Here is a 26,141-nt window from a genome sequence, read left to right as displayed (position 1 = left end):
TAGTTACCATATTTTAAATCTTTCAAGGTGTTTCTTGTCCTCAAAACTTTAAAGATGGCTTTATTTTCTTGTTTTATGGAAACAATACATCTTATCTGTCTAAATACGGTCAAGATATTGTTTTGCTCTGCTTCCTGCACCAGCTTTCTTCCTTCTACATGTGTGGTTTGTCTCTTTAGTTTGTTCTTTATTCCTAAAGATCTATTTAAATGTTTGGTCTTTTTCGGCTCTCTTTGTTTAAGATAAGGCACTGAAAAGGTGACGGCGGTGTCTATGTGAAAGAGTACATGAAGGACATGTCTGTGACTTTACATGGGATCCAGTCTTCTCGTTTGGAGATTGTCATATCTCAGATATGATGTGATGGCCTTTTTCCTGGGGCAGTTGTTTTTCAAGATTTGGGGATGGGGACCATGAACTACCTATGTATGCCTACTTTTGTTAAGAACGTAAAATATATTTGGAAAATGACGCCAAAGTTTAATAGCTAAATTTGTATTATGTCATTAACTATAGCTTCAAACCTCATGTCCCATGCCTCTGAGTTTGGTGTCCTATGATGTCTGGAGTCCTTTGGTTCAATTTCCTCTGTGAGAAAAACTCACATTTTTTTATGGAGGACACAGAAGTTTAGGTATCTTGTTACTTGGTGTGTGATACTCTGTTTTCTTTAAGTTTGAAATACCTTAGGGATTCTATAAAGGATCTGATTTCTATGTTAGTTTCTCCTGTTTCCTGCTTAGATTGCAAATTCTTTGGGTCTCAAAAGTCAATATACATTCTTTTTTTCTAGTTTTTATCTTTCAATAACATTTTAAATATTTTAGTCACTTTTTTCCTATCTCTAGTTCACTTTTACTCCTCTAATGCCAATTTATTAAGGCTTGGGAAAGAAGAACATATAAAATATATAATATGTTTTTCTTGAGATTGCTCTCTTTCTAGTCACCTTAAAAAGAGATCTCAGCCATTATTCTGGCTTTAAAATTGTCAAATATGCAATTAACTCCAAAAACAGTCACTTTATTTATGACATCACCACTATCTCACAGCCTTCAATGTCTGTGGTATACCTGACATTTCACTGAATGGTGTATTGCCACTGCAAATGCCACTACCAGCTTTAACACAATTTATTAATTCTCCAGCTTCCCACTCCTGTTCATGTTTTTCCAGTTTGGGTTAATAATATCACCTTTGTCTTCGTTAACTACATAAAACATTATGTGGGAAATTTTGTTTTTACTCTTACCCCATAGTCATTGTGTTTTGTCAGCCTTCACTTCTGTTCTTATTGTTGCTATTTCGAAAATCTCTCATTTTATACCTCCTTGACTACTTAACCTTAGATTTAATGTCCTTGTTTATAAAATATAGAGAAGTGAGAAACAAAAGTAGTAAATATTCATTTACTGGTATACATTAGTATATGTTTTTTTACCCACAATCAAATTTAATGTTCACAATGTTCTTATAATGTAATTGTTCTTATTTTTAAACATTTTCAATGAAATATTACAAGGATATGATAAACTGAATTAAATGTATTAGTTTTAAGTATATACAGCTCAGTGAATATTTACTTATACACATACCCAGGGAAGTTCCCTTGTGCCCCTTCTTAGTCAGTCCTGACCCCCAAGCATCAAACATAACCATCATTATGACTTCAAACACTATTTAATAGTTTTATCTGTACTTAAACTTTGTATAAAAATCATAATACATGTACTATTTTGCGTAGAGCCTCTTCCACTGGAACATAATGTAAATTTTTCCATGTTTGTGTACTTTTTAGTAGTTTTATTTTTAAATTTCCTTGTTATAATTTATCTGTTCTGCTGTTGGATTGACATTTGAGTTGTTTTGATTTTTAAAATATAATGAGTAATATTACTATAAATACTTTGTACATGTGTTTTGTGAGACATAAGTAATATTTTAAGAATTTATCGAGAATGAGATTACTAACTTAAATGTATAGTTGTGATTATTGCTGCTGTCTTTAGATTGTGTCTGGAACCATCTAAAGCCTCAACTGCACTAGGTATTAAGAATGACTCAATCATAACAGACAGTTAATACTGTTTGTCAGTTGGGACTTATTTCAAACAAATCATTTACACATTACATTTGCTTCTATATGTTGTTTGAGATTCTCACAAAATGGACACTGGGATCTATGAGGGAATGCCCAAAATGAGCATTCCAGGATATCCAGCAGATTGTTGCAAAGGCTTCTGATGGCCAAGACTTGGAAGCCTCAAAACATCATATCTGCCAACTCAACTGTTCCAACCAGTTGCAAAGGCCAGGCCAATTCAAGAACAATGAAGATAAGGTTTGAATGCTAGGATTAGGAGACCGCCTTTGGAGACCAGCTACCAAATGTATAACGTTTTGTAAACACCCAGTTTTCCAAAAGAGTTACGCTAATGTATAGACGCTCCAAGCCCTCCACACCGTCGTTAATACTTGAAACTTACAGTACTTTTAATTGCAGCCATCTTGGTGAGTGTGTATAGGCATATAACTGAGATTTTAATTTGCATTTTCCTAATCAGTGTGTTACTGAGCAACTCTAAATCTGACCACTTGAATGTTCTCTGATGTAAAGTGTTTATTTAAATTGTGCCCATTTTTTATTATGATGTTTTATTTATTTTTTATTTGTAGAGATCTTTATCTATTTGAAGTACATATTCTATGTCAAATATACCTATCACTCATACCCTCTTATATGTATTTGTCTTTGCCATCTGAGTAATGTCGTCTATTTATGAAAAAGTTACTAATCACAATAAAATTCAAAATACTTTTTCTTTTATATTTAGTGTTTTATATTCTATTTAAGAAATTTCGTCTACACCAAGGTCATAACAATATTTTAGAAAGTTTAATTCTAGAAACATTATATTTTATGTTTTTTATTAAGGTCTATAATCCACTCAAATTATTTTTTCTATTTGAGTTGTAATAAAAGTTCATTACATTCCATACAAATATTTAACTGTTCCATGACTACTGAACGAAATATTCTTTCCTCTCCAAATTTCAGTGGCACTTTGTCATAAATCCAGTGACTATATATGTTCGGTTCTATTTCTAAAGTTTCAATTATCTTTTTGTGGTCTGTCTATATGCTTTGCCTATGTTTTGTTATATTTTTTCCTAGGTACCTATGTTGGTGGTTTTTAAACCTCTAAGGAAAGTATATATGATAAAGTCTAAGTAATTTGCACCAAATTAATAGCTGGCAAGTGATAGAACAAGGAATTACACCCATCCCTGTTTGCCTAAACAGTTTGTGTTATCGATACCTCCTAATACAAATTTCTGTGATAATAATATCACTTTCACATAGAATTAGAGTGTAAATTAAACACAATAACAAAAGTGAACCCTCTTTACTAGCTGGAAAGCACTAAAACACCAAATAAATTATTAAAAGATAGATGTATTTTTTACTGGCTCAGAAGGCATCAGTTGTGAGTCCTGTCTATATTAGCTATATGGCATTGAGTAAGGTACTTACATTTTCTGTGACAGAGAATATCTGCCCTCAAACTATGCTTCTTAAATCCTTGCATAAAGTTAGACCGTACATTTTCCTAATATCCTTTTAGGTACTTATGACTATGTGGTTAAATTTTGGTCAATGAAATATGGGCAGCAGTGATCTACAGCTCTTCCAGTTCTGTCCAGTAAAAAATTTCCATGCATTTTCATTCACCATCTACCTTGCCTAATGTGCTGGTTGAATATTAATACACAGGACAAATTCAGAAATCACAAGCTGAAAGAACCTGAGCTTTCATCAGCCTGCATTCCAGGATGTCTATGTAAACCAGAAAACTTTCCCACATTCTTGATTCTGTAAGCTTCTATCAGAAACACCATGAACAAGAAACAAATGTCTATCAAATCAACTCTTTCAGATTTCAAAGCTTACCTGTTTTATAGCATACACTATATAATATTTTGCATTTGGTCTGTGTAGTATTTTGCATTTAGTTTGTTACCCATATAAAATCTTTTTTAATATTTAAACAATGTAAAATTTACCCTAAATGTAAAATTTAGCAGTGGCAAAATAAAAAGAATAAAAAAGGAGGGAAACAAGCTGTTTTAATAAACAAGCAGTTGCTTATAGTAAATTTTAGATAAAATGCATGTTGAAAAATACTCCCTCATCTCTGTCTATTGCATTTTATTACACACTATAAATCCTAAAATTAATTAGAACTGCACAAATGATAAAAATAAAATTCCCAAACTACAAACATTTGTTTCAATGCCAACCAAGATACACTAATATGAAATTTTATAATGCACTTTCAAGTTGAAAATAGCTTCTCTGGTATTGGAGTTTTATATTGGGGCTCTTTTCTGGGATAAAAACTATATATTGTTTATAGTAGCATTCATGTGTAAAATGTAGTTCAGAAAATATTCTATAAACTTAATCAAGCATACAATTTTGCATTTTAAAATTACTGGTTCCATTTTTTTTTTTTTTTTTTTTTTTACTTTGTGGAATGGTTAAACGGCTAAGTGTTCAAAAAGACTCAGGAAAGTAGCATATTAATTCTTGATTTATTTAAATCATTTTTCCTCTTTCTCTCCATAAGTATCAGAGTCGTAAAAAATAAAAAGAAACACATAAGAAGTAGTTCTGTAGCTGTTACATCTCTCTCGTCAGGAGTACAACTGACTGTGGTGCCAGCATCCCAGCAGTCGCCTGGGGCTCTGTCAAAGATTTATCTGTTGAAGGATAAACCGTCTTTAATACATTGCTCTATTCATAATCTCTTAGATTTCTGTGATATTACATTATATTACAACTCCTACTTCAAAGATCTCAGAGTGCCTCACAGATGTCATATATTTCAATCTCAAACTCCCTCCAAGGTCAAATCTGCAAAAAATTATTTCTCCTTTTTTGTGACAGGATTTCTCTAAACATGCAGCAACCATAATGAAGTGTTCAGCACAACTTTCTACCTGTAATCACAATTATGCGGTGGAATATGCAAAAGTAAAAATAATCATAAGATAACTGAATTTTTAGTTGTAATAATTTTTCTGACTTAAATTATTTCATCATGATAATTAAAACAACAGATGAGAAAACTTTACAAAACCTTCATTATTCAGTTATATGCATACTTTAAAATTTATTCTTGCAAAAATAGTGTTGCTAATTTTTTTTTTTCAAAATGAGGCAGTATGTTCTCATGGAAAATGAATTTGATTTGTTTTGAATTAAAATCACCTTTCTATTTTGATTCTTTTTATTTTTTAACGTTTATTTATTATTTTGATAGAGAGACACACACACAGAATCCAAAGCAGGCTTCAGGCTCTGAGCCGTCAGCACAGACCCCGACATGGGGTTCGAACCCACGAACTGTGAGATAATGACCGGAGCTGAAGTTGGATGATTAACGAACTGAGCCACCTAGGTGCCTCTCTATTTTGATTCTGACACTAATTAGCTATCTAATGTTACTATGAGAATCATCAATTAAATATTGAAAGTTTTGTGCACTCTGTTACTGAACCTAACCAAACCCAACTGATAAAATGGGAAATAGGAAAAAAATATTTAGTATACATGTGTATATTTTTTATCTTAAAATTGCAGAAAACTAAGATCAGTATATAATAGCTACCACTTGATGAGCATCAACTAAGCATCAGAACGAATCAAATAAACTCTATTTACCAATAAAGATAAAAGTAATATTTTTTAGGTCAGGATATTGAGAATCAAGTGGGCTAAGTAACTTTTAAACTCATCTAGTAAGTGGATGAGCTTAAATGTGAATCAAAGTTACTAACCTTTAAATTTTGTGTGATACTGTAGTGACGTGCTACATATATTGGTGAATATCTCATATAATTTAGAAGAGAAAGCCAGAAATATCTATAAAATCGCCTTCAAACTAATGACATATATGTTGAAATTCCCACTATTCTCTACCAGCAGCAGTAGTCTTGGGCTTGAACAAATGTGCACACTCCTGGGACACAGTAGACCAGGTTTATTTAGTTTTAATGAAACATAGAGGACAGCCAATATGAGCACACACAACAGAATGGCAGATGTGTCCTGACTTTCAGGGCAGCTTCTGATTGTCTTCATTACTTGGCACTGAGACACACCTGATCAAGAGAGACACAGCCAAGTGGATAAGGAACTCCTCAGTTTAGGGAATTGTCATCTCCGGCATCCCTTTAGGTCTTATCTGGGCACACAGCCTTCTAATAATGATATGACTAGCTCCTACTCTCTGGTTTAGCAACATTCCATCAGTTACTGGTTACTTGTCAATTCTACATCTTAAATTATCAATCTGAGCAGCCAGATGGCTACATGGCAACCTCAACAGGATTGTCATTTATTTTGTGTCTGACACATTCCTATATATTGCATGAGTAAGGAGTACAAGATGGATTATAAGGGAAAGTCAAATTCTCAGGCATTCTTGAGGTTAGAGGAAGACTACAGGACACTTGTTTAACCATTCATTTCAGATCCTATCAAGCTTATGCACCTGACTTAAGTGGAACTATATAAAGCCAATTCCTTTCTGCCAAAGGCTCCCATACATGCTGCTTCTAATTCTCTGTTGAGGTGTTAGTTTTCTCTTCACACAAAGTCTTTGCACATATATGTCTAATCTGCTCTTTTCGGGTTGGAAAATGTTCTAAGGGCAAAGATCTTGTGCAAAGGAAAAAAAAAAAACATTTAGAGACAAGGAAACTATGTTCTAGTCATACTATCCCCTGACATGAGGACATCAAGGAAATATGTTTAATTCCCTGATTCTTAATCTGTATATTATGTGGGATTGACTAGATGGTATCAAATCCCATTTACAAATCATGGGGCACCTGGAAGGCTCAGTTGGTTAAGCGTCCGACTTCGGCTCAGGTCATGGTCTCACAGTTCATGAGTTCCAGCCCCACAGCTGGCTCTCATTGCAGAGCCTGCTTCAGATCCTCTGTCTTCTTCTCTCTCTCTCCTCCCCCCTCAAAAATCAATAAATAAACATTTTAAAAAACTATTTACAAATCAAATATTCTTTATTTCTGTGAGTCTAGCAAAACACTTAAGTTGGGTAGGAGATTTGGGATGCTTTCTATATAGCAGTATGCATTTTTGTTGCTGATGGCAGAAAGAGAAACTTAGGGACCAAGAAAGGCAGCTTGCTTATATTTTAATTTTCTATTGTGTTTATTCTCAGATGATTGCACATCGCTGCCCATTGCCATGTAACTTGCAGGGCTTTCCTATGGAAGGAGCGTACTTCCTGTTCTTGTCAGGCTTGGTCATGAGAATTTGTTTGGCATAAGAATTTGAGTAGAAGTGACATATGACAGTTTTGAGGAGAACCTTTAACACTCATTACATGTTTCAGTAGCTTACTTGAACTTTTCCATCTATTCCAAAGCCAGCATGCCTCAATAGTGTTGATCCCATTGAAAACACATAGCACTAAAGCTCAGCAAACTTGCAGTCTAAATGTAATGAGAGAAAATATATCTTTGTTTGAAAGCCACTGATAATAAAGTCATCAATTCCAGATGATTCAATAAACAATCTCAAAAACCAGACTTCTACATAGCAATATCTCAATACCTTCCATCTCAAAAGTGACTCATGTATGTATCTCATTTTGCAGACATTTGTAAACCTATGTAATTTAACTTCCCCAGAATATTTGTGTGCATGTATCTGAACATAATAAAGCAATTCATCCTGACACAAGAACATAAAGTAAAATATTATTTGATATTTTAATGCATCAGATGAAAGTAAGATGCATCAGCTGACTGTAATTAAATTTATACTACTTATCTATTTGCATTTGGTGATTATCAAAATACCACATACTAAATTGTTAAAATTGGATGGTTTAAATAAACAAACTCATTTGGCAATCTCTTTACTTCACAAACTCCTTAATAACATCCCCCAAAATTGTAATTAGCATTGTTAGTGCCAATGGTTCATCAGAATTGATTAGTAATAGATTGTAATAAAGGAATAAATGATATGTTGAGTGTTTAATCAATTTCAGAAATCTTTCTATGACTTTAAACCTTACTCAGATACAATATAGAAAGTAACATTGAGTAAATATTAGCTTACTTTACTTTCAAAATCATTAAATCATTTATTTAATGATTTTGAAATCATTTAAAATTCATTTTCAGATATTTTTTTCCGGATTGGTTAGAAAAATATACATTCAAGATACTATATGCAATAAGTGTTAAAAATATAGATATAACCATTTTATTTATTCACCTTATATAAAAAGAATAATAATAGAAACATTGAAATATTGCTAATTAGGCTGGTTTTAGGATTCCCTCCACAGTGTAGGGCAAGGTAACCCAGCACCCCCACACTTTGCTGCCTCCAGCCTTAGACTGTCCTGCAAGCTGAGCCCTGGGCCCACCGCTTCTTGCCTCAGCTCCCAGCCTCTAAGTGGTGGCAGGAGACAAAGCTGTAGATAAAACTTGCCTACTGTTCAGTTAATTACACAACCAGCGTATTTCCTAGAGAATATATCCTCGCTGTCTTTTACAACTACTCAGCTAGTGTATGGTAGACGGAACACCGGTGAAATCTGAGTTTGTGGGATACAGGTGGACAAGTAGATTATGACCGATTATGTCCCCGATCCTGTCTGCAAAAAGATGAATTCTTAATTTGTTTTTGTGAGTCCTGCATCATTTGAAAATGTTCAAGCAAAGTGGTACCCTGAACTGCGACACCACTGACCCAACACCCCCATCATCCTGGTGGGGACTAAACCTGATCTCAGGGACAACAAAGACATGATTGAGAAACTAAAGGAGAAGAAGCTGATTCCCATCACCTACCCGTAGGAAGTGAACATGGCTAGGGAGATGATGTTGTAAAATACCTGGAGTGCTCAGTTTTCACACCTGTGAGGCCTCAAGATAGGGTTTGGTGAAGCTATTCTGGCAGTTCTTTGCCCCTCTCCTGTCAAGAAAGAGGAAGAGAAAATGCCTACTGTTAGAAATGTCTGGCCCTTCTCCTGCTCTGTCCTCCTTGGAACCTTTTTACACTTTGCTCAAAGACAGTGGAGCTTTCCCACCCAATGCCAAGTTTTTGTTGTAGTTTAGTTTTTCTATAAAATCATTTTGAACCAATCAGTAATTTTTAGGTTTTCTTTAAAGTGTAAGACTTTACACTTTCACATTACATTAAAATTTAGCCCTAAAATGGCAAACTTCCTTAAAGCCTTATTTTTCAAAAGCTCTTATTCTTGCTCAGATTGAGAGCTGACAAAACACCTTGTGAAATAAATTGCATTGTTGTGCTGAGAACACTAAGCACTAAACCATTAAAGACCTCTTTGTCTTTAATATTTTTATTTATTTTTGAGACAGAGAGACAGAGCATGAGCACTGGAGGGGCAGAGAGAGAGGGAGACACAGAATCCAAAGCAAGCTCCAGGCTCTGGGTTGTCAGCACAGAACCTGATGCAGGACTCGATCACATGGACTGTGAGATCATGACCTGAGCTGAAGTCGGACTTTTAACCAACTGAGCCACCCAGGAGCCCCATGACCTCTTTGTCTTTAAGAAGAGACTGCAGAATCTAAAGCTTGGAAATGCAGACACTTCCTAACTAGTTTCTGATAAGAAAGTTTAGAGCCTCCTTCACGAAATGTTACCATTTAATGCACCCATAATTTATCAGACTGTGTCCACTCCCTAACACTTACTGTAGGTCATAATGGAATGAGTGTAATGACTCAACTCTTTAGATCAATCTTTTTGATTTTGCAGTGAGGTTTAAAACAAACAAACGAACGAACAAAAACTTTAGTGTATTTGTTTTTGCTGATATTTTGAACAGACCTCACTCCTGCGTCTCTCTGATGAAGTATCTGCTCTAGCCACGCGCACGGGGTGGAGTGGGCTTGGCACCTGATGTGATCAAAGAATAAAGACAATATTTTGACAAAATCTGGAGATTATTTACACTATAATTCATCAAAATGTGTAATAATTAAAATGTGTAAATGTTTCGCCAGTAAAATTTTAAAAGGTTAATCTCTGTCAAATGCAGTAAATGAAAAAAGGTAGGTATTATCATTAAGTGTTTTAAGCTTTCGGTTTTTCAGTAAAGTTGCTAATCAGCTAATCTTAAAATGGAGGTTATCTGGAATTATTTTTGTGGACCCATTGTAATCACAGGGTCCTTAAAAGTAGAAGCAGGAATCCGAAGGGAAAATCAGAAATGGCAGCATGAAGACTGGCACAACCTGGCAAAGTTTGATGATGAAAGGAGGGGCCATGTGTCAAGGAAAATGGAACCACTAGGACAAACAAACAAGAGACAAAGAAATGGATACTAGAGTCTCACTCCAGAAAGGAGTGCACCATAACAATGCCTTAATGTTAGCCTGTGAGATCTATATCAGACTTCTGATCTACAGAACTGTAAGATTTGTGGTGTTTTAAGTCACTAAATTTGGTATAACTTATCACAGTGGATATAGAACGTTAATACATCTATCCAATACATCTCATTGCAGTCTTGAGCAGTATGAAATTTTATTATATTCAAATTATATTGAGAATAAAAATAGAAAAAGAAGAAGAAAATGGAAAAAACTAAGAAACAAAATTGAGATTATTTACATCCTATCTGTAAAAGGGGTCTCCCTCTTCACATTGTGTCATAGACTCTAAGTCTATGACATAGACTCTAAGTCTATGACTTAGACTCTATAGAGTCTAAGTTCGGCAGTCCATAGTCCAGTTCACCAGTTTACCTAACTTGGACCTATTCTCCTATGAAAGCAGCTTTCTGCAATGGTACTAAATTGGGGGTGCTTTCACCCGGAATATCTAATCTTGTTATTCCTATGTATTGGACACTTTTGTGCCATTTCTATTTCAGGCCTTTGCCTCTCTCTCTCTTTTGGGGGGCTCTGTACCCCTTTCCTATTTTGAGGTACCTTTGCACCTCCCTATCCCTGGCACTTTTGTGCCTCCCTATTCTCAGAGTGTCTTTACAACCCCCTATTCTTGGAGTGCCAATCTGTTTTACCCAAACTCGGGTGTGAGCATTTTATGACTGTAATTTCTTTATGCCTTGTTAACCCATTGGTGTAAGCCCAGAGGATTGCTAAACTTATCCACCACAACATTGTTATAACTAGATATAGTCACCTACATTTTGCAAATTACAATAAATGTAACTGGTATAATTTAAACAACCTTCTAAATTCCAATTCATTCAGTAAACTGCTAGCAAATTACTTTTTTAAAACCCTTTTTATTTTATTATTTCCTTCTTTCTCAGAAATATTTGCTAGCATTACATTAGCTAAGGAATAAAATACCTATGCTTTAATATGGTACTTTATACATCTAACATCTGGAGTTAGCTTTTTAATATCTCTTCTAGTATTCTGACAAGAGAATTTTCTGTTCTGGTTGATCTGGTATACACTTATCAAGGTGTTATTTTTTTGTTTTGTTTTGTTTTTTAAACTTTCATATTAGGTTACTTTTTCTAACTTTGTACCTCTATACAAATCTACTACTGTTTATGGAAAATTTTTGAATTTCTGATGGCCATTCATTGACTTATTCAACAAACACATATCCATATAGTAGTATAGATATATGATAGTGTGTATCTATAAATAGTATGTCTATAGTATAGCTCTATATCTGCATATATAGTACAAATACATAGATAGCAGTAACATAAAGAATCATTTGTTGTGAGGAAAAGACAGAGATCAGGAGACTGGTTTTGAGGCTAACCTTTTTCCAAAGAAAGGAAAATGCATAAAGATTCATACTTATTTACTACTGCATTTTTAAGTAGTGATGAATGTACCTAATGTGTTTAGATATCTGCAACATATGTATTATTATATCAAAATACCTATGATTTCTATTGGTGACAAAGCATTAGGTTGTAATCATATTACTGTAAGTTGTAATCATCATAATGGAAAGAGTGCTAAATTTTTGTTAGAGATTGGTGAAAATGAAAACATAATATTTCCCATCCATGTTCAGGGATCCTTCGAGTTAGATCTACAGATCTCAGTTTAAGGACCCTGTAGTCCAGGCCTAGATCCAATGATCCAGGATTAACTTTCCATAAATGCCTTTCCTTAAAGTGCAAGTCATAATTTTGTGATTCGTCAATTCGAGAGCTGTGTCCAGCTCCTTGCTAACAGAGTGGAGCTTGCTTAGGATTCTCTTTTTTCCTTCTCTCTCTGCCCCTCCCCTTCTTGTGCTGTCCCTGTATCTCAAAGTAAATAAACTTAAAAAAAAAAAGACTATGAAGAACAACAGTCATTAAGTATAGATTTATAAGTGATCCAGATAATGCAATCATTCTAGCAGACTTTAGAATAAGTATGGTTAATATGATCAAGGAAATAAAGGACAATATAAAAAATTTTACCAAAGGACTTGAAACTATAAAAGAAGAACCAAATGTATATTTTAAAACTTAGCTACAATAACTGAAATTAAAATCACCAAAGCTCACAGCATCACTTTATTGAAAAGACACTTCTCTCTTCCTATTTTGAGTTTCCAGAGTAATCAAAATCATTGAGCAACTGTCTCTTTTAGCTCTTACTGCTTCTTGTCACTTTTCCCCCAAGATTTCTTTATCTGCTCAGTCTCTAGAGTCTGCACCTCCTAAAACTCCTTCTATTATATGACTTCAGCTGTTATACCACCCAAGATTTCCAAATTAGTGTTCTATGTCATCCTTCACAATTTCTGATCAATTGCCCTTGAATGGGTATAGTATTCACAACAAAGTTGACAAGTATTTACTTATCAACACTTTTCTTGACCTTTTAAAAAATTGTTTCTCCAAAAAAGAAACAAGCTCCTTGAATATTGGTGTTCCTTTGAAACCTAAAGTATTCAATGCTGTGATTTTCATATGGCAGACATACAAAATATATTGACAAATACAACTTTTACGAGAATCCTTATTTAGTTTAGTGACACATTATTACAGTTTCAGAACAAATGCAAGCATTCTTAGTATTTATGAAAGTATCAGGCTTTCAAAATTAATCTTTAATAATCTTTTTCATTATGATGACATCATTTAAATTGTTAATGTTTTAGAAATGACTTACTTGGGAAACTAAAATGTCAATTTTAAAGATCCTCTAGGCAAAGCAGATTTTTTTAAATTTATGGTCCTTCATTTTGAAGCTAAATAGATTATTTTTTCTCATGTTATTACATTTCACCATTTTAATTATTGAATGTGTTCAGAGATGAAAATTACTATGAAAAGAAATGCTTGCCTTTTTTTTTTCTTAACAGGCATCACTTACTGATTAGTTTGCTCTAACAGGTACTTTGGGAATGAAACACAGTTATTCTGTGCTTACAGTCTATTTGTCTTCTGAATTACCAGACATAGTCACTAGGCATCCACTTATGCAGCAGAGGAACTAATATTCCTGATGAGGGCAATACATAAGGCAATCTATACTCCTAGTATGGAATGTGTATAAACAAAATGCAAAAACTAATCAAGCTAACTAGAGTATGCAATGATGAAATGAGATGAGGTATATGAGTTCACTTTTTAACTGGGAAAGCAAGGCACAAATGTAAGCTACTAGAAGTATAATTATTCTCATAACTTCTGCTTAATGGTTTGTTGAATTTAAAAACACCTCCAAATTTCATATTAAATGTTATATATTGATAACAATTGTAAAAATATTTCACATGAGTGAAAGCTCAAAGGAAAATGGCAGGCCAGAATGTTTAGCACCTCAAAGACAAAGAATCGTAAAAGGGTAGGGGAAGAATGTGAGAGAAAAAAGAAGGGGGGAAGGGATAAAACAATTCTCACACAGGATAGTATGGCTGAAGTTGAAAAGCAAAGTAGCACAAAAATATTTTATGTAATTATTATTATTATTATTATTATATAAAGCCATCAGAGTTGAGCTCTGATGAGCTTAATATGAATAGTTATATTTCGTACAAGTCCCAGTGTACCTCAGCACTCTAATCAACCACATCACATTTCTCTACTGAAAGATGAACAGCATTTTCAGAGCTGTTTAAATGCTGGAAAAGAGTATATACAGTTATACACTGGGAATACCTTATTCAAAATCATGAATTCGAAAGAAATCCTTGGATTATATCTTGAGATCTATGTTTGAGATTACATTATGAGGTAAAATAGGGTCAACTGGCCTGTTTTGAAGAAACAGACCCAAATATATGTGCTTTACTCTTCTTTTCTCCATGTACATTTCCCTGCTTTAACTTCCATCAGATTGTGGATTTTTATGTAGGCAGCTGCTCATCAGCAGCTTTTTAAACCACAGGATGATAGGAAGCATATCAGTTTAAAAACATGTCAACACAACTTTAATTTCCTCCACGCTTTATTTACCCTTCCATTCATATTGCTTCATAATATTAAAAATCCCAAAACCCTTGTTTTATAATATGACCCAACTCAAAAGTACACAATGGGAAAATGCATTCTCTGGTTTTAATATCAAGACGTCTCATGTTAGCCCCAATGGTTGTTCGTTGCTTTATAATAGAGATTATGACAATAACGATTTTACTTTTATTTTCTTGGTCTTCAAAGGTTGAATATGAAACTTTAATATTTGGGAAAGTCTGTTTTCTTCCTTCACCAAGAAATTCTAAGATTTGTCCATCCAAATGATTTTTGGCCTTTAATGTAGTGAATATATTTCAACCACTTTAAAAATATTTATTTGGGAGTGGTCTAAGGTAAATACATCCAGTTAAAACGGCTTAACTATTGTATATTACCATTGTCTTCAAACTTGTTCTTTTTATATGCTTTAATTTTGAAGGATTGCTTTCCCCTGCATTTATTGGGGCTTTAGCTTTTTTTTACATTAGTGACCTGTGTAAGTGCTAAAGGGAGGCACAGAGACATAATGCCTTTAGGAAAAGAGTCATACATTTGGAGTGAAATGTGTTTGCCTCTTAACTGTGTAACGTTTAGCTTATGAAATATACTTAAATTCTAAAAAATCAATTTCCTTAGTTAAGACATAGCACAGTTTACAGAAAAAATGTAATCATATGCCTTCTTTATAAATCACTAGCTTAATAAGCACATAAGTTTTACACATGAAAGCATTTTTAATTATAAAAGCCTTAAAGTACATAAAATAATACTTTAATAGACTAGGCTGTAGGAAGTATATTTATACATCCAAAGTTTGTGCATTCAAAATAAAAGTGGATAATATTGGGCATTAAATGTGAAATGATAAAATAGTTAAGAGTCTATAAATTAGTTCATATTGAATTCACTAATTGACAAATAAGCATATTAACTAATTTCCACTGTTTTAGGAATACTAACCACCTTGCCAAGAGCTTTATTTTTAATTTGTAGTTAAAATAATGCAAGTTTGAAAAATTTCATTTGAAATGTGAAGCAAGATACAATTAACAGGGGAAATGCATGTGCAAATTAATGGTTGTTTTCATGAGGGGTTTAATCTTCATGTTCATTGAACAGTAGGTGTTACTATAATGAAATCTTGATCCTAGGTGTATAAAATAAAGAATACATACTGTTTAAACGAAAATATTTTGATTTACTTTTATACTGACTCTCTTCCATGTTATATTTCTGACTTTTGTATGAGAAAGTCAAAACTCATTTCAGGCTTAAAAGAAATTCAGGTGGTATTAAATAAAATTTCAATACTTTTTAACATGTCTTGTAGGTAGATTTTATTTAAAAGGAAACAAATATTTAGAGAATTAAAGAAATATATTGAGTTTACACACAGATACTGCATCAAAATTAATTCCATAGAGTCACTGAATATTGAAAATACATAGAAAGAAACAATAAAATGAGGTATGTGTAAACATCCCAGGTTAACCTATAGTAGATGCTATTTTTAATAATGTCTCTAAATAAATTTCTCTGCCTGTACCACTTGCTTTCAATCTACAAAATTAAAGACAATTTCATGATTAATTTAAAGGAAAGTAGCATAGTCTGTCAAAATACATTAGAAGATAAAAGCATCTAAAATTGTGGAACAAACTTACTTCTTTCTTAACAACAACAACAAAAAACATTAATCAGCAATATCAATATTTTAAATGGTAGTTTTTAAATATTTGCTTTTGCTAAAACAGTATGAAGATATACATGTGTTGTTTCTTCAGTAGGAATACTTCCAATAAATTAATTTAGTCTGATTTCCTTATCAACATTTGTAAGGTAATTAATAACCCTTGTTAATAAGGTAAAAGTATAGAAGCTAACACATATTGGTAAATTCATTATTTAAACATAATGGATGACATTTAAAATTATATGGTACAATAAATCACCTGGATATTCTTTTCACTATAAACTAACTTTAAGTAAACAGTTTGAAACACATTTTGATGAGTATTTTATCACATTGCCATCAAAGGAAAAGCTTCTTGGTGTCCAAACCGCTGTTTCATGTCTATGTAGGTTATTTGTGTCTGAGCAAACTCATTTATGAGTTTCGGGCAACTTTGTAGGTGAAAAACTGTTTTATGCCATGAAATTATGACTGATTTCAATATTATTTTTGTTCTGTTTTGGGCATATATACAAACTATCTGCTTTAGTTTTTTAAAATTAAACCAGCTTTTAGGTATATTATTAAAATATTTAGATTTAGATCAGAACTTTATTTTAAACTTTGAATATTCACTTTATTATATAAAATGTTTTATATTATGTTTGCCTGCCCAAGGCCACCTGTACCGAACTGAATAGATGTGAATAAGATGCACAAATTGTATTATTGATCAGAGAAGAATGGAATGTGATGGACCTTCATGATGGGAATTATCAGAAGAACCCACTCTGTGACAGGGCAGGATATTTTTATCAGTCTTCACTGTGGTCTGTAAACTTACAGGCGAGCATATGAGAAAGCATATGCTTTCTCCTTGGAGGAAGCAGGGCACATAGACAGTTTGTAAAAACCTCACAGTTGGTTTCAATATTTCTACACAATGAGCCATTGACCTAGAACACTAGTTTTCAAAATACTAGTTTTAACACTACTTAGTAGTAAAATCAGATCCATTTGGAGGACATGGTAAAACAGAGAGTTGTGGCCCAACCCCAAGATTCTGTTTTGGTAATTCTGTGGTGGAGTCTCAGAATTCACAATTCTAGTAAGTTCCCAGGTTTTGTTGATGTGGCTGGTCCAGGGCCCATGCTTTTGAGAGCCACTGCCTGAGAAGGTACTGTCTTTCTAAGGCACAGCCATCCTTGTGACACAGAGTCAGGGGTGGGGGATGTTTTTGTTTTTTGTTTTTGTTTTTTCCATTGATGATTCTACTCTCAATGATGTTTTTGTTTTTTGTTTTTGTTTTTTGTTTTTTTTCCATTGATGATTCTACTCTCAATGATGATTCTACTCTCTGGATCTTCAACTGATATTAGATACCTAGGTCTGACTTTTTCTATACCAGAAAGATAAAGGGCTGACAATTTTTATATTTTTCTACTATATCTATCATATAGTAGACATGAGGATACTAAAGTGGGTTAGCTGGGGTCTTCTAACCTAGTATAACCTAGAGTAACCTAGTGGAGTTGTAAAGAGATAATACATGATAAAAATGTTAAGTCCGTGGTAAGAAATGTTCAAGGAATATAGAACGTAGAGGAAAGGCAACTAATGCAACAGGGGAATCTGAGTCAAAAAAGGCGTTGTGAAGTTGCATCTTAAAAGATGAATGGCAGTTGCCCAGTGAAATATTTTTAGCAATGGAATACTCTGTGATGTAACCTAGCCCACTTTTTCTGATATGTGTGAAACAAGTAGGATGAAAAGAAATTTTCTTTAGAATCTCCCCACAAAATGATTGACTCTGGGCTATGCCTTGTTCTTTTCTTCCTCTTTATTATCTTGCCCCAGTTGGAATATGTTTTTTGTTTGTTTTTGTTTGCTGTGTTTGTTTTTTTAAGTTGAATTGGAGTTGTATTTGTATTCCCAAACAAATTCTAACTTCATTAAAAAAAAGTATAAGATTTCTTGACTCACACTTGGAAAAATTACATCTTTAAAAGTTCCAAATAAATTTGTAGGTGTTATTTTTCAATCATAGAAAGAAATAAAAATATAAACACAAACAGGTTCACTCATATCTCCTACCCAAGGAATAATGGATCACAGGAAGGATACAGACATGAATCTGGTTTCTTGTTGCCCTGTGCTTGTGCACTATAGGAGTTAATATGACAGCAAGACTGGCTCTGTCTTTTGTAGAGAAAAATCTTAGCCATTCTACAAGAGTACTTATTGACACTTCTGTCTCTTCCACCACATTCTCCTTAGGAATTTGATGGGATTTTTTGTGTAGGAGAAAATAAAACATAAATGTTTGCTAACTAGAGATAATTCTAGCAAGATATTTACTGGAGTCATGCTGGTTTTAGCCAAATCAATTTGAGTTTAAAGCAATTGTTCTTATATATTTCATTACACATAGAAGCAAAGATCACAGAAAAAAAAAAAGCATTCCAAGCAGAGGAACTATCATGTGTAATAGTGCTATACACTATTATCTATATTATCTATATTATAGTGCTATACACTATATTATCTATACACTATAGAAGCAAGGCTATAGTGAAATAGAACAAATCATACTGAGGCCTATGTATCATCAATTGAGACATTGATGAATTCCTCCTATTTGTGTTCATGGTGTGTGTGTGTGAGTGTGTGTGTGTGTGTGTGTGTGTGTGTGATAATTCCATATAATGCAGCACTACATAGTTATTAGAGATACTAAATTTGAATAAGAAAAGTAAATCCTGTGTTAAGATAAATGAACACTTAGGTTGTAAAATTGTATATATTATCTTCACTACATTTCCACTCATTTGTTCATAAAATATTAATTAAGAACGCTATCATGTGTCAGGCACTGTTTCATAACACTGAGGATACAGTGTCAAATAACACAATTTCTTTCCCTTACCTAGATTATATTCTGTATCAAAGAGATGGCAACTAATTTGGAAAAGAAGAGGAAACAGATAGCAAAAAGCGTCATGAAGAGAAATAATATAAAGCCAAATGATCGCAAGTGTAGGTGTTTGGATAGGAAGATCAGGAAAGGGGTAACTCAGGAAGTGAATGTATTATTTATCTATTACTGAGTAACAAATAACCTAAAATGTAGTGCCTTAAAACAATAACCATTTATTTTCTTAGTTTCTATTGTTTAGAATTTGGGCATTGTTTAGTTGGTTGCTTCTGGCTCAGAGTTTCTTCACAGATTATAGGGCACATTTCAGCTAGGACCCTGGCCTCATCTGAAGGCCAACAGCAGAACATCACTCCAGGATTACTTACATGCTTGTCAGCAAAGCACAATGTGTCATTATGTGGGATTGTACACATGGCTGTCTCACAATATGGCAGGTGGCTTCCTGTAGGGCAAGAGTTCCAATAGAGAGTGTGTGCTTAAGTTGAAAGCCACAGTCTTTGTAACCTAATTTCTTTTTTATAACCTAATTTCAAAAGTGACGTCCCATATAATTTTTGCCATATGCCTATTCATTCTAAGCAAATCAGTATGTCCAGATGGACTCAAAGGAGTAGAATTATACAGTGGCATGAATATCAGGACGTAAACATCACTGAGGGTCACTTCAGAGCCTGTCTAACACAGTAGCATATAAACTGAGGTCTTATTGCCAAAACAGAAATGAGCCATGACAAAACCAGGGACAAAAATTCTTGAAGTAAGGCAATGACATCATGCATTTTGTAATATCATTTTAACACAATTGTATTTATAGACCCAGAAAACATACACACACAAATATTTTTACCTGTGGCCCTGCCACCCTGGGGTGGCCCGCCTCAAGGTCTAATATGTCTTATTATTCCATTCACCTTCCTCCCTGGCAGTCCCCACTGACATAGCCTCTTTCTGTTCAAGTCACCACAACTTCCCAGGTTACCTTTTAAGTCAATCTGAGCTGTACTACTCTCTTTGCAGTCCATTTGGCATCTTTGCCTTTCTAAACTCTGAAAATGCCGGCTGCACTCCAAAACCACATTTTGCACTCTTCTCTGTTAGCACTGTGTGTGGTCCTACAAGTGTTTGCAGCTGAGTGATATCTGGTGCATCAGCTGTCTCTATGAATCATTCTCTTAAAATATCCCTTATTTGGAACACAGGGAGAGAAGAGGAAGTACCACAGTGTTGCCTATGGAGAGGGACATCAACGTTTCTTAAGGAACCAAATTATTTTAATTTTTTTTGTATTTATATACATAGACGAATGGTGAATGATAGATCAGGAGAGCAAAATCAGTTTTCCTAATTCAGAGCATATCCTATAGATGTATATTACATCTCTATTTGGAAGGCGGAGGTACTAAAACACTAAGACAAAAATATTCCCACGGAATCTCCTGTTACAGTATCATAAATAAAACCTTGATGAGAAACTTTGGTATAGGTGAATGATAGATGGATGGCCAGATATATAGAAGGATACATAGATACACAGATAGATAGATTAGATGATCTAGAGATTTATTTTCCATATTTAAGGTTATTTAAAGAGAATTGCCTGTGTAAAGAATTACTGGATAATACATATGAAACATTTTAATTCTCTTCATAAAAATATTTTTTAGAAGAAGCACTGGAAGATTATCTCATGAATAACACAACTAAAAAATAAAAACAGAGAATAGGAGAGAAATAATGAAATCCAGGGTGGTGTAGTGTCAATATTCCTAAGACGATAAAAAAGTTCAATAGGGCATGAGATAGGAAAGTATAATTCAGCTTAAGATACCATTTTTAAAGATCATAAAATTGGAATATAATATCTAAGAGCAACCCTCATACATTTCAAGGATGAACTTCCTTCAGCATTGAGTGAGAGAGCCAATACTTGGATCATAAATTTCTCTTCAAATGTCCTCTTGGAACATTCTCTTCAGCATTACAGTTTGTCCTATTTCTTCTCATTATGATGCAGTCACTGTTCATGTTGTTGCTGGTCACTGCTTAGAATGATAAACTTTGCCCTTCAGAGGATTTAACTCCTCTCCACAAGTGTCAGAGTGAGTTGGCTGAAAGGCAGCTTTCCTTTTCTGTCCTTTTTCAGACATTCTCAATCTTCTGTTTACTTTTCCAAATAATTTTATTTTTCCTCAGTCAAGATTCCATATGCACATCAGTCATTTTTTTTCTTTACATTCCATGTTTTTGTCCACAGAAGTATTACTAAGACATAAACAAAAAATAATAGATTTCCTAAAACCTTATTTCATCTCACCGGTGTAGGCAACAATGTTGAATTTATCGTTGTATACTAAGTGTTCCTGCAAATTTAAAAACCATAACAAAGCAATTTCTCATAACTGGGAAAGTAAGCATGATTTATGATCATACATTTAAATATGAAATCCTTATATCTGAATGAAAACAATTTTGAAAGATTCAAAAAATTTTCTGAGAAGACTAACAAGTTTACATGAAGTTGTACATAATGAGAAGAAACATGTTCTCTAAAAGAAAAAAAAATGTTTAAGTATGATCAGTAAGAACAACTAATGTTTCAGGAGAAAGAAAGCCTTTAAGTTTTTTCCTCTACACATTTAAAAAAAAGAGAGAAGAAACTGGGATCTGGATATTGCACATTAATAAAATGAACATGTAAAATACTCCTGATATAAAGCATTGGTTATTTAGCTAAAATAAAATTGTGAAACTTCTAAACATTTCATAAAGCTTTTAATTATATAATGTTAAAAGTATAAAGTACAAAAGAGATATGATTCTGTATTGCCTATAAGAAACTAAATTGGTTGAAATTTCTAAAAAAGGAAATTAACATGGGAATACCATCTGGCTGGGAAATGTACTTCCTGTTATATGAATTCTAGAAAAATTAGAAAAGCTGACACTAAAATATGCGTAATGCAATATTGTTTTGAACACTATCATTATAAATGATAGTTAACATTTTTTCCCCTTTTTTTGTTTTTTGTTTTTGTTTTTGTTTTTTGCATAGCAGGAACCAGGGTAAGTGTTTTATATGTAAGTCTTGGGAATTAGAAGATCTTAGATTCAAACGTCAGGTGTGCCACTCATTATATGATCTGAGGCAATAACTTAGTCCTTGTGAAATTCATCTCTAATGTGTGATAATAATAGCAAATAGCAAGAAGTGTGGTATATAAGTTAAATGACACAACACACATGGAAATCGCTGGTAAAAAAAATTGTTCTCTTTAATTGGCATTTCTAATCTGCATGAATATGATGAAGCCTGGTTAATTTTTAAAACTCAATAGTTTCAATATTTATACTTATTTTACAATTTGCTGCTACACTAAATGTTAAAACTAAAACAAGTTTCAAAAAAAATTGCTAAAGGTTACTCAAAGGGAAATTATATAAGCAAGGATATTAGTTTATAACTATGCTACATGTATTAAGTCAACACTGAATGCCTATTTAAAGAGAAAAAAAATATAGCCCAATCTCAAAAAATGTCTCCTATGATTAGGAGTGTTCAAGACAGTGACAAAACACTTCAAAAAAAAAAAAAAAAAAAAAACAGCAAAGGGATGCTGTCTGCAATTATGAGTCTTTTGTTCTTTTTTCTTCTCTCTCAGAAGATTAGGCACTAGGAAGATGAAACTCCATAATACAGGGAAATGTAATTGAGACAGCAGGTTTAGAAAAAAATATATAGAAATAAGAAAAAATGATTTAGGCCGAATATAACTCTCTCTCTCTTGAGTAAGGTAGTTCAAGAACAGAGAGTTCCTGTGTGGAAACTCTTAACAGAGAGAATAAAGGGAGAAACCCTTTTTTAATTCATACAAACAAGAAAAATACAAGGAAGCAATTTTAATGGCAGTAGCAGATATTATTTATTTCAGTTATTGGTATAAAAATCATCCCAAAATGAATGCATAAAACAACCACCATTTTATTGTTAGGGCAGGAATTCTGCTAGGGCATACCTGGGAAGACTTCTCCTTGTCTCATACCTGGTATCTCAGTTAGAGAGACTCAAATAGCTGTGGGTGACTTGTACAACAGAAGGCAAGAGTTATCTTCATATTCCATTCACATTTCTGTCATTTAGGCTGAGATGATTTACAGATCGCAGTCAACTAGGAATGGTGACCTACTTGTGGTTCCGCCATGTGACTTAAGCTTCCTCACAGCATGGTGACCACTGAGAGGTTGGACTTTTTACATAGTAGCTGAGGGCTACCGTGAGTGGGTATTCATGCAAGCACGGCAAAGACTAAAGGTTCAGGTAAGGAGACAGAAAAGTCACCCCTTCTTGGAAGGAGACTAAAAGATATAGTCATGTTTTTAAAACATCATATCACTATGTGCCACATTCCCTCAGACTACCTCTGATTTCAGATTTTTGTGCAAAAGGCATAGTCCCTGTGTTGTGGCTTCCCAAGGGTATCCTCAGGTTTGGTGATTTGCTAGAAGAACTCACCGAACTCAGAAACACTATAATATTCATGGTCATGGCTTATTACAGTGAAAGGATACAGGTTCAAATAAGCAAATGCAAAATATGCATGTGGCAGAGTTCAGGAGGAAGCAGGCATGAGCATCCAATTGTCTGCTCTCAGTGGAGTTGAACACACAGCCCTTAATTTCTCCAGAAATTAAGTGTGATAACACTTATGGAGTACTGCCAATTAGGGAAACTCATCTGAGCTTTGGTGTCCAAGGTTTTATTGGGGGTCAATTACATAGGCATAGAAAACCTGAATGACTGACCTTAACCAGTGTCCAGCCTCAGCCTGCCCAAATGTCAAACGGATACATTGTGTCCTAGGGCCCCAGAAGAAAAAACAAACAAACAAAAACAAAAACAGAAATTCACCATAAATTGCATTGTTAGCATAAACTATCTGCATGGTTCAAGGGCTCAGTACAATACTAATCAGGCACAATGTTCGAAGGGCTTATCGGTTTTCTCTCAACTGCTGGTAAAGATTCTTTAAATCATTTCTTTAAAATGAGCCATGTTCAAACAGCCCAGACTGTTGAACAGCCCATTACCACACAGTAGCTATATCCTTTTGTGTTTGTGTGTTACTGCTTTTGAGTTTGTAATATGGATTTTTAAATTATCACAGTCTACTCTAGGGTAATATTATACTTTTTTACATGTATATCAGCAAAATACAAAAACATAAAACATTCTATTCAAAACAAAGCGATTGACAAAATCTACCTGACAATATTAAATATGGGTAAAGATGAAATAGACGAGTGAGAATATAACATAAGAGTGTAGGGGCACTTGGGTGGCTCAGTCAGTTAAGTGTCTGACTCTTGATTCAGGTTCAGGTCATGGGATTGAGCCCCACACTGGGCTCCACACTGAGCATGGGGGCTGCTTAAGACTCACTCATTCTCTCTCCCTAAGCCTCTCTCCACTGCTCATGTTCTCTCTTGCTCTCCAAAATAAAATTTAAAAAAATAGTGTAAACAGGTACAACTGCCATGGGCAATAATTTGTTATTATTTTATAAGGAAACATAAGCATAATTTATGACTGGGTATTCCCCTATTATAGATATATCGCAGATGAACATATACAGATACATACGCTATATGCTTATGGTAGCGTTGTTCATAGCCTCAAAGTTCTCTTTCAAAAATATAACGGATAGGGGTTTCTGTGAGTTACATACACATTTGAATGTGCAGGAACAGGGAATAATGTACCAATGAGTCCTTATTTAGGAATCTAACCTAGTGCCTACAGTTTGGAATCTATTGCCCATTCTCTAGGAAAAGGGACTCCAGGCACTAGTAACTGATTATGGGATCTGGGGCATGTAAATTAAAGGGGAGCCTGGGATATTTCTTACTTGAGAGCAAGTAACAGAGCAGAGTAGAGAGGACATATACAAAGGACACAGGATCAAGTTGGAAGGAGTTCATTCATGCAAAATATGGGACAATTTGAACATTGAGAAGAGTAATGTTTTCAACAAACTGTCACATAGGAATACATGTAAAAGACACAGTGAGTTCATATTGATATACAGAAAGGGAAAAAGGACAGAAAAAAAACTTCCCTGATAGCATTTGTAGTGATTATTATATCATCTCCTTACTCTGAAAATTGTTATTTAAAAGAAACAAGTCAAACTCTAATTCTCATCCTCAGTTGATGAGAACAGTTCTTCTAATGGAAGAATGCCAACTAAGTAAGATAGAAAGGGTAACAGAATTTTTTTTTTAAAAAAGCAAACATTTGTAGCCCCTGGTAAGTAATTGATTCAGGTGATGATCATCAATAAATGTTGAAAACATTAGATATTCACATAGTGCTAAAATAAAACCTTATACAGTTTTTGCTATTCACAAATTGGAATAGACAGCAGTGTAGCATTATTAATACAGGTTCTGCCTGCCTGATGTGTTTCGTGATGGCAGGACACCTGTGAAGAGTCCACACCAGATGAAGTTTCACCTGAACCTAATCAGTTCTTCAAATCTACCTTCCAGTTTTTCGGAAATTCAAGGGATGGAGAAATCAGTTTAGTCCAAGTGCACAATCAGACAAATCCAGACTACGTAACATTCTACAAGACAACAACCCTTGTTTCTTCAAAATGAAATGCCATGAGGAAAATGTAACCGGGTGGTCTCTTTCTTGATTAAAGAAAGCTAAAAAGATATACAGTATACAATGTGTGTAGGTTGAAAAAAGCTTTTAAAAACAGATTTCTGGGGTGTCTGGGTGACTCAGTCAGTTAACCATCCAAAGATTTCGGCTCAGGTCATGAACTCACTGTTTATGGAATCTAGCCCTACATCGGGCTCTGTGCTGACCGTGCGGAACCTGCTTGAGATTCTCTCTCCCATTTTCTCTGCCTTTCCCTCACTGCCACTCTCTCTCTAAGAAATAAATAACTAAAATAACTAACCAACCAAATAAATACATAAATAAATAAATAAATAAATAAAAATAAAAGTTTAAAATACAGTTTGTAATTATGAAGAAATTTAAATATAT

At 33.9% G+C, this 26,141-nt stretch overlaps 1 pseudogene; it reads left to right on the top strand.

Moving 5' to 3' along the window:
• The first annotated feature begins 2,435 nt into the window (after window positions 1-2,435).
• On the top strand, window positions 2,436-25,741 carry LOC125939116 (ras-related C3 botulinum toxin substrate 1-like; annotated as a pseudogene).
• Window positions 25,742-26,141: the final 400 nt, after the last annotated feature.

This window comes from Panthera uncia (genome assembly GCF_023721935.1).
Source record: "Panthera uncia isolate 11264 chromosome B2 unlocalized genomic scaffold, Puncia_PCG_1.0 HiC_scaffold_24, whole genome shotgun sequence".
NCBI classification, from domain to species: domain Eukaryota; kingdom Metazoa; phylum Chordata; class Mammalia; order Carnivora; family Felidae; genus Panthera; species Panthera uncia.
The sequence above is the reverse complement of the archived record's forward strand: the minus strand, read 5'-3'. Positions and strand labels throughout refer to the sequence as shown.